The following is a 16007-nucleotide window of genomic DNA, read 5'->3' as shown; positions in this document are numbered from 1 at the left end:
TATGGAAACTGTATAACCATGTTTCTTCCACAGGTAGGCTATAAAAACAAATGCATAGGTGTCTGAAGAGGTCTATAATATTGTAAACAAGTGATGTATATTCTCTACTAGAATGCCCACCCAGATGGTACCAATATCCGCTCTGGCTCACGGACTGAAAAGATTAATTATAATGTGAAATTTCTACCTGATGCCCTGACAGAATGGAACAAAAGTTCCAAGTGATCCTGACTGAAGCGGTATGTGCAGACATAATGCTGGACTTGGAATTTTTTGTGTTCCTTGTTGCTACAGGCTAAAATATAAGAAACTTAAAACAACTTCCATAAAACATTTGAATTAGTATACCACATTGTAACATTGTATTGTAATACACAATACATCACTAACCCCTAAACATGCAGAAAGAACAAAAAGTAAAAACATGTTTTTACCTTTTAGCAAAGTATGATATTGACTTTTGTTTCACATATGTATCATAAATACATCTAAGTACATTACAAATACGTGCTTTCATGATGTGTGTGTGTGTGTGCGCGCGCGTGTGTGTGTGTGTGTGTGTATATATATATATATATATATATATATATATATATATATATATATATATATATATATATATATATACAGTCATACCCCTGTCAAATTTTGACTTAAATTTACTTTTATTTAACCAGAAATTATATTTTTGACTGGAAATCTCCCAGGAGATAATACGATGATGTACAAGAGGCATCATTGTGGGGAAAAAAAATTCTCAGCTTTTATTCACATTTGAACAAAAAGTAGCATGTCCAAAATTATTCAGACCCTTCTCAATAATTAATAGAAAAGCCTTTATTTACAGCAATCAAACACTTCCTGTAATTGCTGACCAGCTTTTTGCATGTCTCCACTGGTATATTTGTCCATTCATCTTTAGTGATGAGCTCCAACTCTTTGAGGTTGGAGGGTCTCCTTGCCATCACCCTGGGCCCGTATTTATCAAACTTCTTAGAATTACTCCTAAGAATGCTGCTAAGAATTGACTTATGTCTAAAATAATTCTGAGTTAAAAGCTGAGACTAAAAGTTAGTTATCAAGCCTCTCAGTCTCACTTTAAGCGAAGTGTAGGAGCAATTCGTAAGTGTCAGTCTCAGAGCTGATTTACGACACCTGGCTGTACCGCAAAGCTGATCCTGGATGACGTCGTTTCAAAACTCCCTGCAAGAACCAATCACTGGATCGGATTTCATGTTCAAGAATATTTCCTAAGAAATGTCAAGATAAAATTCAGAAAATGTTGAAATACCTTCACATTTAACTTAATAATGTTGCAGTCATGATTTTTGTGAAATATTTACATAGTTAATAAATAATCTTTATAAAAAAATTGTTTCCTTCTTTCTTTTGTTATTCATATATTTTCTCAGATTTATTTTGGATACTGCATACATTCTAACCGAATCACATTCAGGCGGAAGACCACCGGGCAAGCCTCTTAGCGCAGTTTGTGAGGTGGTGCAGCGTGTCATGGGGGAAGACACTGTGGTGATATGTGGAATGGATCCTGCATTAATGAAATTCTAAAGCATATCTCAAAGACAATGTTTTTAAAATTTATTTAGATTTGCACACAAACACTGTGATGCTAATAAAATAATTGCATCCGTCTGTGCAACTGCTGTGCGGTCACTAAATCAATGTATGATCTGAAAGAATTGTTTGTCTATGTTTGTATATTGTAGTTGTATTTATGCATTTGTTTTTTCTTTTGACACAGAGATGTGAGTATGTTATGCTGTACCGGAAGCAAATTCCACCAACTTGTTGTGTGGTCATTAATAATAAATGAATGAATGAATGTCAGTAATAAAGCTCGTGCTCCCGACCCTGCTGGCTTGAGCGCAGATTCTCCATCTGCCCCTCCCTCTCTGACAGCGCTTCCAAACACCACCAGTCATGAATGGCCGGAGGAAAAGTGAGCGTCTGAAGGAAGTCTGGCAGAGGACTCACTCCCAAATGACATACAATAACTGACAAGGCAGAAGTCAAAGCTTAAAATTAAAGTATGAAAATCGCAGCATGAATATTACACTCTTGCACGAAAAAAAGAAAAAAAAATTTAACCCATGCTTATCTTAATGCCTAATTATTGTGCACATTTGTGCATTGTGCATATTTATGTGCATATTTATATATCTATAAAATTGAAATGTGTACCTAAAATGAAGGTTCGCACGCGTCTCTGTCTTCTCAGTGCCATCTCAGCCCCCTAGTGGCAACTCTTAACGACTTATGAGTCCTCTGGAGCAGTCTTAACTTTTCGGGAGAGTAAGAGTGATTCTTATACTTGAGAGTTTTGATAACTGGCACTTACACTTAACTCTGTGAGTAGGAGTAAATCTAAGAATTTTTCAGCACTTAAGTCCAAAATTCCACTCTAAGAAGTTTGATAAATACGGGCCCTGATCTTTAGCTCCCTCCACAGCAGGGATGTCAAAGTCAAATACACCGAGGGCCAAAAAAACTAATTTGCTACAAGCCGAGGGCCGGACTGGTTCAATGTTTATTAAAACATATTAAAATGATTGCACATAGCCTATTGAACCAAGACCTAACACAGTGTATATTATTTAATGCTTAAATGAATAAAGCAATATTTTCTTATGGATCTGTCAGTAATTTCAAGTGAAAATATTTTTCAACAAGCAAACATGAATAAAGTAATAAAGGTTTGAAAAGTGCTGGAATTTAAGCTAAAGTACTTGAAAATGCTTGAAATTGTAACTACTTCGTTTCACAACAAATAGCTATCTGACTGAACAGAGAACGTGAAGACGTTAATATTGGGAGTTTTGAAAATAAACAACCATTAAATAATGTGAATAAAAAGCGAATTATTTCAAATCATTTTGAGTATATGTATAAATATTTAACTTAAGTTTAACGTGCTGGGAAATATTGAAATGGACCTTGAAAGTGACGTACAAGTGCATTAATTCCACCTTATAAAGGTGTATGAACCCTGCAAACATGACTCTATTCATTGCGCTGAGGCGCGGCGCGCGCAAAGTACAAAATTCGAGAGATGCACGACCTCGCGAATCGACAGCGCGCGAGACGCTCGCGCACAAGCTGAGCCACTGCAATTACGTTATTTTCGCCGCGCTGACCCTCGCCGCTTGTGCGCGCTGCAGTGACTTCGCGGGCTACCGTTGCATTGTGGGGAATGTAGTGTTTATGCGTGCAAAACACCAGCGGGCGGCTGTGGCCTGCGGGCCGGTTCTAATAGTAATTAAATATCATCCAGGGGGCCATAGATAATCAATTCACGGGCCGGATCTGGCCCGCGGGCCTTGACTTTGACATATGTGCTCCACAGATTTGTTGGTATGGGAGGAGTGAGGTAGTTACAGGCTGCAGTGTGCCTGTAATCAGGCATGTGATAAGGGCACCATGGGGTCCTTGCAGCAATAGCGTGGCTAAGCTAAGCAGCACAACGGGACGACAGGGTTGGAGCGTGAGCTCGACTTTACGGAGTGTTCGCTGTTGTAAGGTACGGTGCATTTTTACTCATGTATTCTGCTTTTAAATGTGAGACTAGTGTCCAGTACTAAGTGTTTAGTCCTGCTCTTATAGCGAGGGACAGGCCCAGACGAGGCGCCTCCTGCTGCAGTACTATTGTGGGAGCAGAACTGAGTCATTAGTAGTTTTGACGGGGTTAAAGCAGGTATGTTTCACTTGTATACGGAGTTTTATGGGTTGGGGATTTAGTTAAGCTACATAACTGGAGTGCAACCTTTAGCTTTGCTCTCTAACCACCTGTGCCTTTTAGTTTGCTTAGCTAGCCCCTGTAGCTTCTTGGCCTTAGGCGCTAACCACCTACAGCTTCTATCTTTGGCTGGTATATAATGCTTAGTTATTGCTGCTGCTCCTTTATAAGTTTAGTTTAGACTTGATAAAGACGAGCTTTGGTTCAGAGCGCCGATTTTGGATTAAGAAAATGTTAATGTTGTGGATATTACAACTTGTGTTTGTTTCCCATCATTTTTGTCCCATGAGCCTGATATCATGTTAACCCTTTGAGTTGGTATGTTTTGATAGCTTGCCAACCTTGATGATGATGTTTGGTGAATATGTATGGAAGGTAACCTGTCCTCCTTTTGTATGTATTTTAGATTGATCCAGCAACTGATTGCTGGCTGCTTTTCTCCACCAAGCTTATAATAGTTTTGGATTTTTCATTATAGTTTAGTTTTTATTTCATTGAGATATTTTTCTCTAATTCAGTTCGTTTTAATTAGTTTTTAGAGCATGTTTGCTTTTTTTTAATTAGTTTTAATTATTAAATTTTTTGATAAGAGCCTTTTATTATCCCACATGGGGAAATTGTGGTGTTACAGCAGCTTAGAGAACATACAAAAAAGGTAGAAAAATTGCTTCGCAAGTTTGAACATATATTAAAGGTGAAAAAAAATATGTAAAGAAGAAATTATGAAAAAAGTCTTTATATGGTAATATTGCAGTTCTTTAGAATGTTGCACAAAGTTCCGTAAAATTTTACTGAGTTATGAAAAAAAAATTGTATACATCATTTCCAATGATTGTTTATATTTTTTGTTTTGGGGCAGTGCTGGTTGTATAACCTGACAGCAGAAAGAAGAAACGAGCTACGATGTCTTTCCATTGAGCAACGTAGATCCACTACTCCACTCTACAACCCCCCCCCCAACCACACACACACACTGAGGTTTGTGCTTTCATATATTTTATTTTAATATTCAGGTTTGTTGATTTTATGAAGTTGGGGGACCAATTGGATTTGGGATTTTCATTTGTGGGTGTTCACTAGTGTCCTGTGTGCAGTGCAATATAGGGTGGGATTGCTGACTGTCCCGAGTTGGTCTCCCAGATGTCATAATTGAACAAGTCTTTGAAGGAATTTTATTTTAATCAGAATAAAAAGTGTTTCCTATTTTACTGCAACTCTCAGAAACCTTAATAAAGCTTTTGTATGTTTCCAAAACCCGTGTTTTTATCATTTCCCTCGGAGCTCCTCTTTGCTCCATTTGTAAACCAAGGGGTGGTGTAGTCTGGCTCTACATAGGGGGTGCCACATATAAATGGTAAAATAACCAAAATTATTGTTCAGTCTTAATTGTGAAAGGTGATCCCACGCGATCTGATTTCGATACTGCGCCGATTATAGCAACCGTAGGCTGCACAAAATACCGGTATAATTGCTCTCTGTGCATTAGGTCTGGTGAGCCTTCAGTGAGGAGACCAGAGATGGGGACTCGAGTTTGGGACTCGGACTCGAGTCGCACTTAAGTCGCATATACAGTGACTTCAGACTCGACTTTGACTTGCATTCAAAAGACTTGCGACTCGACTTGGACTCGTGATTTGAGACTCGTGAACAATCTTTTATTTGTAATGTTCTTTTGTGTTTCATTTGACAACCTTTTCTCCGCCTGTGTGTATGCTTTTTACTTCCCGCTGACGTAACATTTTCGTCATTTTTTTCGACGGTTGCGACGCGTCAAGTATTTCGCAAGTGACCGTTGCGCGCGACTCCGCACACCTCAAACCTGGCGCAAAACATCGCGATCATGGCGGCGTTGGTGAGGACGCTCGCTTCTGTTCCACCATTCATAATAAGTTTTGGGTACAAAACAAGTACAAGTAGCAAATAGAAGAGCAGCAAACTGCAGCGTGTGTGGCATAAAAATACAGGACGCTGGTTCCACCACATCTAATTTTATTCGCCACATGAAAACCCACCTGGAAAGGTTAGTCACTGCCTGAAAGGTTATTAGCAATATTGCAATATTGGTATTGACTTGCCACCAGTGGTGGCAGTAGAGAGGGTGTTCAGTCATGGAGGTCTCGTAATGCGCCCTCACCGAGCCAGGATAAGTGCAAGTACCCTGTCAATTCTGATCTTTTAAAAATGTAATGCGTTAGTTGCATAAACAGTTTCCTTGTATTGGAAACTGAAAGACACCTTGAAGTTCAAATAGATTGTGTTTGATCCAGTTCATTAGGAGACAAATAGTTGTTGCTGCAGGGCTTTTTATGTCAATCATTATTATTGTAAAATTTGAATTCTGTTTTTAATTTTTATTTTATAATCACTAATTTGGTTGCTATTTTCTTTATATGCAGACCTTTCATATATATATAGTTAAAATGTGATTTTTTTTTTTATTTCACAGCCCTCCTTTATCTTTTAGAACAAAATATAGCAGATGTTCTACTGAAAGAAGAGAATATTGTATCCAGAAAAATGACAATTTTGTAAGAAAAATACTTTTTGGAGAAAAATACGGATACAAAATTTATCTGGAAAACATTTGTGTGTTCATTAACTAGTTTAAGCTATTATACATCGGAAGTGTCATAAAAGACCATTACAACTATACAGTGATTTGCGACTACAGTGTCACTCAAATATTTGGGACTTGACTTGGACTTGAGAACAAAGACTTGAGACTTGACTTGGACTTGAGGTCAAAGACTTGAGACTTGACTTGGACTTGAGGTCAAAGACTTGAGACTTGACTTGGACTTGCAAAAAATGACTTGTGAGCATCTCTGGAGGAGACCCATCCAATATGGCGGCGACGCTCGATTACGCTCCAGCCCGTAATGAGGTGTCTATGTATATTATGTCTATGGATGGTGCTCAGTCACTAGGGTCTGTCCTCTCTTCCCATTTTTATTTACATCCCGCTCTGTAAATACGGGGCGGGGTCAGTCAGCGGCGGCTTTGCGCATGCGCAGATCGTTTGCTGTGTGGATTTGCTTTCTGTGAGACTGCACTGTGACTGAGTCTGTCGCTGAGGACACTAACTGAATAGCATGAGGATTCATCTCAGTTTCCAATAACACCACAAGTTGCTAGCTTTGTCGCTAGTCACTTTTTTTTAGTCGCTAGAGGGTCTGAAAAGTCGCTAGGCTGGCAACACCGCCCCAGGGGGCTGTGGATCCCGGTAGAGAGGACGCTGTGTGCAGTTGGCTGCCGCTTCTCGCCGGTGTGTGATTGGTCGTATAAGACTTGTACCTGTGTTAAAATTGCAAAACGACCTTGGGTATGTTGCGCTATATAAATTGAACATTCATTCATTCAATCCTTTGCCCCTCCCCCTCCCAGGAAATTGCCATCCCAGTGGTTACTGGAAATGAACATAGTCATGAAATCTTTCTGTTTGGATTCATACCTTTTTAATAAACAGAAAAGATATAATTATAAACATAATATAAGCATTGGTGTATTCCATGAGTCACTTGGTTTTGACTAGTGTTTTTACATAATTAAAAAGCATGAGAGTCTCATCTAGAACAAGAACTCTGAGGAGAGGGCATCCTTATCTCCATATATACTGTTCTCACATGTTTACAGTACATTTGGGCACACTGAGAAACAGGGGGGAGACATATCTGTTGTACACAAGCAGTCCTGACACAGGTTACAATATACACACATACACGATACACACAGTGCATGATTACATACCGAATCTCACTATTCAGTCCTTCTGCTAATCAGAAAGAAATGTACTAAATAATAATGTTCTTTTGTAATCTTAAATAAAATAAGCAAAACGGCAAAATTTCTCTGACACTAGCAAGCATGTCCAGTAAAAAAAAAAAAAACTATTCCAAAAGTCTCAGAATGGAAACCTCCTTTGCTTGACTCAAAATGACAACTAATAATTGATCATTAATTATCATATTAATCAGCATTAATCATATTAATGCTAATATGTACAGCACAGCTCTCTGACCTGTAGGACATCACCCACCTAGTGCACAGGGGCATAGCACTTATTACACACTATAAAGGCCAATGTTGAACATATAACTAAACTAAACACAACTAATCACCTGACAAATAATGAACAGTGACACAAACATATAAATTAGATTTACAGCATTTAATGTTCACTCTTATCCATCAGGGCTTAAAGAATTGCATTGCCATTTCTGCAAAACATTTCTCTATAGGGCAGGGCTATTCAACTGGCGGCCCACAGGCCAGAACCGGCCCATCTCCCCATTAATAATAATAAATATTTGATAAACCGCCATAAAAATAAATTAACATTATATTTGCAACATTTTACGACACTGATGAAATTAACGTACAAATTTACGTTGTAGTGTTTTCTTCAATTTTACATCCACTCTGAGTTTGTTTGCATTTGAAGACAGCAGGTTCAAATCAGCATCAGCTGGTGGTGGTGATATTAATTACTTAACAAGAATGGCATAAGTAATAATAGCATAACCTGATTCAGCTTCCATTCAGAAACTGGTGTTGGCACACATGTTACCTTAAATATATTAGCAGTGTTTGTTAATATAGGGCAGTACATTATATTTATTAGACATAGCAAGAAGTTTTACAAATTATCAGTGAACGACACTAAACTTCACCTTTAAAATCCTGCAGCTTTCATTACACATCCATCACCTCTAGGGGCCGCTGTTGCACCAGGTCAGTGGTGTGGCTGTTCACTAAAGCAATTCACAGTTATGACTGAATACTAGGGGTGTGACGATACACTCAGCTAACGAGACACGATATTGGGTTCACAAGAACGAGACGAGATTTTAAGAACACTAAAATAACAAACTATATGACTGGACAACAGACTTTTATTTAACTGAGTTACACGTGCGTTTTTTTAAAATAAACTTCTTTCTCTACAAATTAAAATAAAATATCATAAAAATAAAATAAATAAAATTAAATATTTCTAATTTTTTCAAGCGCAAACAATATTACAGTGAGTCCCCGCTTAACGATGGGGTTAGAGACTGAAAAGTCCATCGTAAAGGAGTTTTCGTCGTTGAGTGACCCTATGACAAACGCAAAGCACCCGTTTGCTAATGCTGCTGACGCTGGGTCAGGGTTGCAATCACTTACTTTCTGAGGTGTATGCAAACATACTATGGGCGGCCCCCAAACGAAAGTTGTTGACCGGGGGGGAATAGCCTACATTTTATTGAGCATGTTTTTTTTTTTTCTTTTCTTTCAAGTATCAAAGTAGAACAGCTTTCTCAAGCAGTCATTGATGCATTTTGGAAACAGGAGATGAGCCCCTGGTCTAATGCACCCTCTGTATTAAGAAACCCTATATCAAAGACTGACTTTTAGTCATTACTTGGGTAGCACACATATTCTGAATGAGCAATTTTAATCTAGATTAATTTCAAGATTTCAGTGAGTTTAATCTAGATAAAAAATTTTTTATCTATGCCCACCCCTAATACTTATTAATTCTGCTGGTTTACCATTATGTAATTATATCTGGAAATATAAATATAATTTCTATTAACTGGTTTGCCACAACCACCTGAAATGACTTTCTGATCTCTGACCTTAACCAGAGTTCAGCAGGACTTCTTGGCAACACTGTCCATCACGTCAGCCATGGCAGTGCAGGAAATGACCTACCGCCCACTTCCTGGGGTCCAGCACTGATGATGAGTCTGAGCAAGAGCCAATCAGAGCTGGCCTCACAGGGGAGGGGATGAAGATGCGGATGACCAGCAGATAATCACCACGTCACCCCCCCCCCCACACACACACACACACACCGCAACGTCGCCACCGCGCGCACGCACACACACACACACACACACACACACCACAATGTCACCCCCACACACACACACACACATCGCCCCATCACCCCTGCACACACACACACACCACAATGTCATCCACACACACACACACATCACCCCATCACCCCCACACACACACACACACCACAACGTCACTCCCACACACACCACAACGTCACTCCCGCACACACCACAACGTCACCCCCGCACACACACATACACACCACAACGTCACCCCCGCACACACACACACACCACAACATCACCCCCGCACACACACACATCGCCCCATCACCCCCGCACACACACACACACCTCAACGTCACCCCCGCACACACACACACACCGCCCCACGCACACACACACACCGCAACGTCATCCCTGCACACACACACACACACACCTCACTGTCAACCCCTGGCTTACTCATTCGGGATCTGGACCCAAGCTGCTTTGTGACATTTGTTGTAAAAACTGCTGTGTAAATATAATTGACTTGACTAGTACTTGTCCAGGGTAAAGAAATAAAGAATCAATTGTGTGTACGAGTGTATGTGACACATTTCCTCAAAGATATCTTAGTAATTGTCTGATAAGGACCTTTATGAATTACTCATTTTGCAGTGCTAAAACACAGGTCTTTTTGTTGCCCAGCTGTTCTATTCAAACTACTTTGTGTTGTGGCAATTAGTAGTTTTGGTAGTTTTATTGTAACCTACTCAGTGGTCTTCCTCCAAGAAATCAGTATTCATTCTCATTTTCTCACATTTCTCAAGAGTTCAAGAAGATTTACTGGTCATACATTGTACAAGATGAAATGCTTTCTTGCCCAGGGCCCAGTGTTAAAGCACCAGAAAACCAGAGCGGCAAACGCAGACGTGCCACCAACACAGGCAAAGAAAAACATAGAGATAACATTGGGAGGAGACAAAAAAATATGACCACAGATTATTCTCGCGAACAGGACAGCAGTCCAGCTGAGGATGTTCCGTCCGGGCATGTGGGTTCTCCCGCACCATGACTCCTCGTGGAAAAAATAGTGTCAATTGCGTTGAGAGACCACCTGATCAAATCCATTTTCTTGTTAAAATTCGAAGAGCAGCGTCTAAGTTACTAAGACAAGTCAGAGAATCTAAGCTGAGCAGGGCAGGAGGGAGGGAGTGCAGGAGCAGAGATAAAGTGCGACCGCCTCTCTTGAAAGGCGGTTATTAACTTTATTGATTTATTTCCATGACAGATATGGTATCACTACTTTGCTTCTTACACTCGCCATATGGCTCATGCTGTTTTGAATTTCTTTCTACATGAGCTTCAAAAACACAGCCTGGTTAGGTATTATGATATCAAATTACAGAATTGGTTGTAATACATACTTCATTGTTCTACTGTGTGAAAAGTGCTATACAGATGAGCTTGCCTTGCAGCCTTCATGTTGGGTATTTTCATTATTGTACCAGCTTTCTGTGGAAGGGGTCTCAATGATTCCAACGTGCTACATGTCATTAGCAAGACAAAGAGTGCTAATCACTTCATATTTATAGTTCTATTTCTAGGCCGAGAAATCCCTCCAGTGTGGGCCTCAGGTAGGAGTCGGCATCGGCACATTCGCTGTGGAGGGACCCTCAGTTTAGGTTTGTTTGTGCTAGCTTAATGTAGAGTTTTCCCTATGCCTCACCACATGCATTTCCATGAACAAATGAATGTTCAATTGAATGAAGTGTTGCTTCATGTCCAAGAATGAATGTGTCTCTATAAATGTTGAGTTTATATCGTGCCTTTTCAAGGTAACTACAATTTTAACATGGGTACAATTGCACATGACTATTCTCACACACTGGCGAGAAGTGGCAGCCAGTTGCACACAGCATATTATGGAAACCTCAGCCCCCTTGGAGGTCTGAACAACTGTTTTTTCATTGGACATGAAGAGACATGTGTTTTCTAGAGAGACTAGAGACTAGTTTTCCAGGGAAAGCCAATTTACCTAACCTCCATGTTTTAGACTGTGGGAGGAAACAGACACAGTTAGGATGTGTGTGCAGTTTGATTGAGATTAGAGCAGTACACGAGGCAGGCAGGGGTCAACACCAGTAAATAGTGATGCAACGTTATACTGTGCCGTGTATCAACAAAAAACAAGCCAGGCTGGTAGTCAAAATCCAGAGAGACAGAACAAACAGCTGGGTATGCAGACAGGGAAGAGCTGGCAGACGAGGTTGATGGAACACAGGTGAGTGTGAGGAGTATCCATGGAGACCACTAGTTTTCAAGGAATGAGGACACCTAGTGGCCAGATGGGTGCATGTCAGCCATTTCCCTGACAGCATCCCCGAAGCAATAAAGATTTGGTAAGACCTACAACATAATTGGGGCAGGCATTATTTAAATAAAAGTGATGATGATCCATGAGTGCATTGCTCATGGGATAGTATCACAGACCTGTGGCTTGCAGCACCTGTTCTATTCAACTGGATACCTTAACTAAGTTGTACTGTTTTGTTTGTTTGGTTTTTACAAAAAAAATAAATGAGCCCCAATATTAAAAATTATTTAACAAACCTTTTATTATTTAATTCTTTAATTGTCAACCCAGTATCACGGCCTAGCGTTAGTCCACCCGGCGTGCCGTGTCAGTTACACGTTTGTGTACCTGAAACATGAAATGCACGCGCTGACATAAAACGTCTGAAAATGGACAAATACCCGTATGATGACGACGCCGTGATGCACTCACTGTTGCTCAGGTAACACATGATCAACAAGTTATCTAGTTACTATATTTTACTATACCTTTAAAAGTATTGCTGATTTGATTGCAATGTTTAGGATGTCAATTTAACACAAATAACTAGTGATTGAAATTCGAAGCTTTCTGAAGCACTGAAGCTTTCTATCCAATGGCCTATGTGCACGCTGTTAAGCGACGTAATTTCCGCTAAAAGGTTAGGATGGTTGTTGACATCCGGTAGCCATTGAAAGCGTACACTGTGCTAGCTATTCACCTCACTAGTCTTGTAACGAGCATATTTACTAGTGATGGCAAACCGAAGCTTTGTGAAGCACTGAAGCTTTCCTCCGAAATGAGTTGAAAAAAGGTTCATTACTCGAAGCTTCATGACACAGTGCACAGTACCGCCATCTGGTGGCCGAAACCATGAAGTGCTTCATGTATCTTGTGGTTTGAAGGGAACTGTTTTTTACAGCATAAACTGTTTAAATGCATTAAAATTTTGACATTTGTTGTTTCAATAAAGACAACTGATAAAACTACATTGTTTGTTGTGCATGTTTTCCAAATCTAACTGCTGGGTTGAGCAGAATGCTGAGAAAAAGGACTGATGGCTGAATAATAAAAATCACACAGTGATATTACATTACATTTAGGGCATTTGGCAGACACCCTTATCCAGAGCGACTTACATTTTTATCTCATTTTTTGTACAAGTGAGCAATTGAGGGTTAAGGGCCTTGCTCAGGTCTGGGGATCGAACCCATGACCTTCCGGTCACAAGACCAGTTCCTTAACCACCAGGCCATGACTGCCTTTTCTTTATAAAATTATGAAAGAGAACATTTGATAATGGTGCATATCTTAGTATCCAAAACAAAAATGTTTTAGTGATTTGATGACATGAAACACTACACACAGAATAATGACGGATTTTATACATTTAAAATATAATTCATAATTGGTGCACAGCCCATTATCTAACAGACTTACAAAGTGTCATTAATTGCTTTTAATAAGGTAATTGTCTTTATTCTTATAATTTTTTTAATAACCTTATTTGATGGCAAAATTTCGAAGTGTTTCCAGACTTCAGAACGGCCTATTTTTGGCAATGGTTCCATTCTACTCACTAATTTCTCTCTCTCTCTCGCTGTCTCTGTCTCTCTCTCTCGCTGTTGCTATGCTTTCTCCCAATCCTCGAACGACCCTCGAAGTGCCCGCGAAGATTTGCTCTTTTGAATCAGTGCCTGAAGCAGTCACATGATTGTGTGCCAAAACGAAGCATTGTGGAACGAATCAAGCATCGATACAGTGGTTCGAAGCAGTGGGTGTTGCTTTTGTGACACAAGCTTTGAAGCTTCAGGTTCAAGGGTAACATCACTAATATTTACCGTTAATTACTTGGAAGTTTCCTTCATCTCCTGTCCGTTTACGTGTCCTAAACATGACGGGTAAACAAAAAAAAGTATAATTTCAACAACGTACAGACAGCAGGCCCAACCACCACTGCTGTGTGCCATTCTGCACAGCATCGACAAGGTGTAATTCCTACCTGAGCTTCCACACCTTTCCAAAGGACTCAGAACTGCAGAAACAATGGGTGGTTAAGATCAGGAGAGATCATTTTATCGTCACGAGTACTTCCCGAGTGTGTTCGCGACATTTTATCGCTGCTGATCTGCTCGAACCTCCCACTCCTGCTGGACGACGACGACTGCGACCTGGAGCTTTTCCTGTGCTGTTTCAATGGAATAACTATACTATTCCAACTCCACGATCTGGAGTATGGGAAAGAACAGAGCGTCCACCCAACACTGATCTAACAGAGATGCAGACTGACCATGATGATGATGACCCCTTACCGTGTCATGAACATGACTACTGCGTCAGTAATGAGCCTACTGCGCTTGATCTCTCCCTCAATGAAAATGAAGAGCTGCGCGAGGAGATATCAAGGCTCTGAAAACGAATCGAAGACTTAACTGTCAGCAGCAAGTTCTGTTTGGAGCGGTTTTCTGCCTCTGATGACGACATACGGTTCTTTACCAGGTAAATAAAAAATATGGCAGGACACAGTATACGGATGGGTCTTCTCTGGTGTCTGAAATACATTGTGAATGAATTAGCCATTATATAACTTTATATATAACTTTTATATTCCACAGATTTGCAATCCATGCCCACCTGATGGGCTTTTGGAAGCAAATAGAGCCAGCCACCCACAACATCATATGGGTTACAAGAGCACGGACTGTTGAGAAGACTGATCAGGTCCCTCAGTCTGCCAGTGCAACGGTAAATGTTTTCCTGTTGTCCATACAAAGCATGTTATGTCATCATTTTCAAATTAATCTTTACATCAAAAGAAGTTTTGATAGTCATAATGTAATATGACAATAGGATAATGTATTTTTTCCCCAGGTTCTTCAAGCAATTGATGAGATTTTTCTCTTCATGAACTACCTGTCATTGGGACTGATGCGAAAGGATTTGGCCCACAGATTTAGAATACATCGGTCAACTGTTAGTTGTATTATTAACACCTGGGCCAACTTCCTTTATACTGTATTGGGAGCTGTTTCTATTTGGTTAGATGTGGACACTGTGAAAACTCACTTCCCAGATGTGTTTCAGGACTACGCTGACACTCAAATAATTTTAGATTGCACAGAACTGAGATGTCAAACTCCAAATTCCCTTCTCCTCTAGAGTGAAGTGTTTTCCACTTATAAATCACACTGTACATTCAAAAGGTTGATTGGGATAGCCCCTCATGGTGCAGTGACCTTTGTGTCTTCTTCTTATCAAGGTGCTATCAGTGATAAAGAGATCTTAAATCAGTCTGGCATTGTGGCCCTCCTTGACCCATCTATGGCCATCATGGTGGACAAGGGTTTCCTTGTTGAAGACTGCGTTCCATGCAAAGTCCACATACCCACGTTTCTGTCAAAGAGAGCTCAACTGTCTAGGTCAGAGATCAGAACGTCACAGTCCATTGCAAGACTGAGAGTCCATGTTGAGCGTGTGATTCGCAGAGTCAAAGAACATAAAATATTCAGCACAGTGATCCCCCTTTCAATCACAGGGAGCATAAACCAAATTTTTACTGTTGCCTGTCTTTTGGTGAATTATCAAAATGGCCCCTTGGTAAAAGCCTGGGCAAACAATGGCTAATCTCAATCCAGAATTAGACAGATGATGTAATGTGAATTACAGTGATTTATTTATTTATTTTTTTCTCTAACCTTACAATGATCCCTTTAAGGTCAGGGGTCGGCAACCCGCCGCTCCGGAGCCGCATGCAGCTCTTTATCCCTCTGATGCGGCTCAGCTTTTGAAGAGAATTAATGAGTGTTTAATTAACGTATATTATTTTTGAGACTTAAAAAAAAGTTCAGGTGGAATTTCACAAATGTCCGGTATTTAGTTTCGGTTCGCTTGAGTGACATGTCATCGTCACTGAAATAAATTTCCAATTATTTTGCTTTTGTGGCTCCGAGTCAAAAAGGTTGCCGACCCCTGCTTTAGGTCATGCTAGTCTGTAAATATTGGCTGCAATGTTAAGGTACAGTGCAATATGATTAATTGTATAAAATGCTTTCACTTTTATATGTAAAATTGACAACACAATACAACATTATGTATTTCTTAACTT

General features: G+C 40.0%; 1 long non-coding RNA gene across 3 annotated transcripts; it reads left to right on the top strand.

Annotated features, from left to right (window-relative positions):
• Window positions 1-2475: 2475 nt before the first annotated feature.
• LOC143523327 (uncharacterized) lies at window positions 2476-15756 on the top strand. Of its 3 annotated transcripts, XR_013133301.1 has the most exons (5): window positions 2476-3538; window positions 3622-4732; window positions 9382-14401; window positions 14518-14647; window positions 14774-15749. It is a non-coding gene; the product is annotated as an uncharacterized LOC143523327 (long non-coding RNA). The 3 variants fall into 3 exon arrangements; XR_013133302.1 differs by having other exon boundaries at window positions 4614-4732; window positions 9382-14647; window positions 14774-15756; XR_013133300.1 differs by having other exon boundaries at window positions 9382-14647.
• Window positions 15757-16007: the final 251 nt, after the last annotated feature.

The sequence above is a fragment of the Brachyhypopomus gauderio genome, chromosome 9 (genome assembly GCF_052324685.1).
Source record: "Brachyhypopomus gauderio isolate BG-103 chromosome 9, BGAUD_0.2, whole genome shotgun sequence".
Taxonomy (NCBI): Eukaryota; Metazoa; Chordata; class Actinopteri; order Gymnotiformes; family Hypopomidae; genus Brachyhypopomus; species Brachyhypopomus gauderio.
The sequence above is the reverse complement of the archived record's forward strand: the minus strand, read 5'-3'. Positions and strand labels throughout refer to the sequence as shown.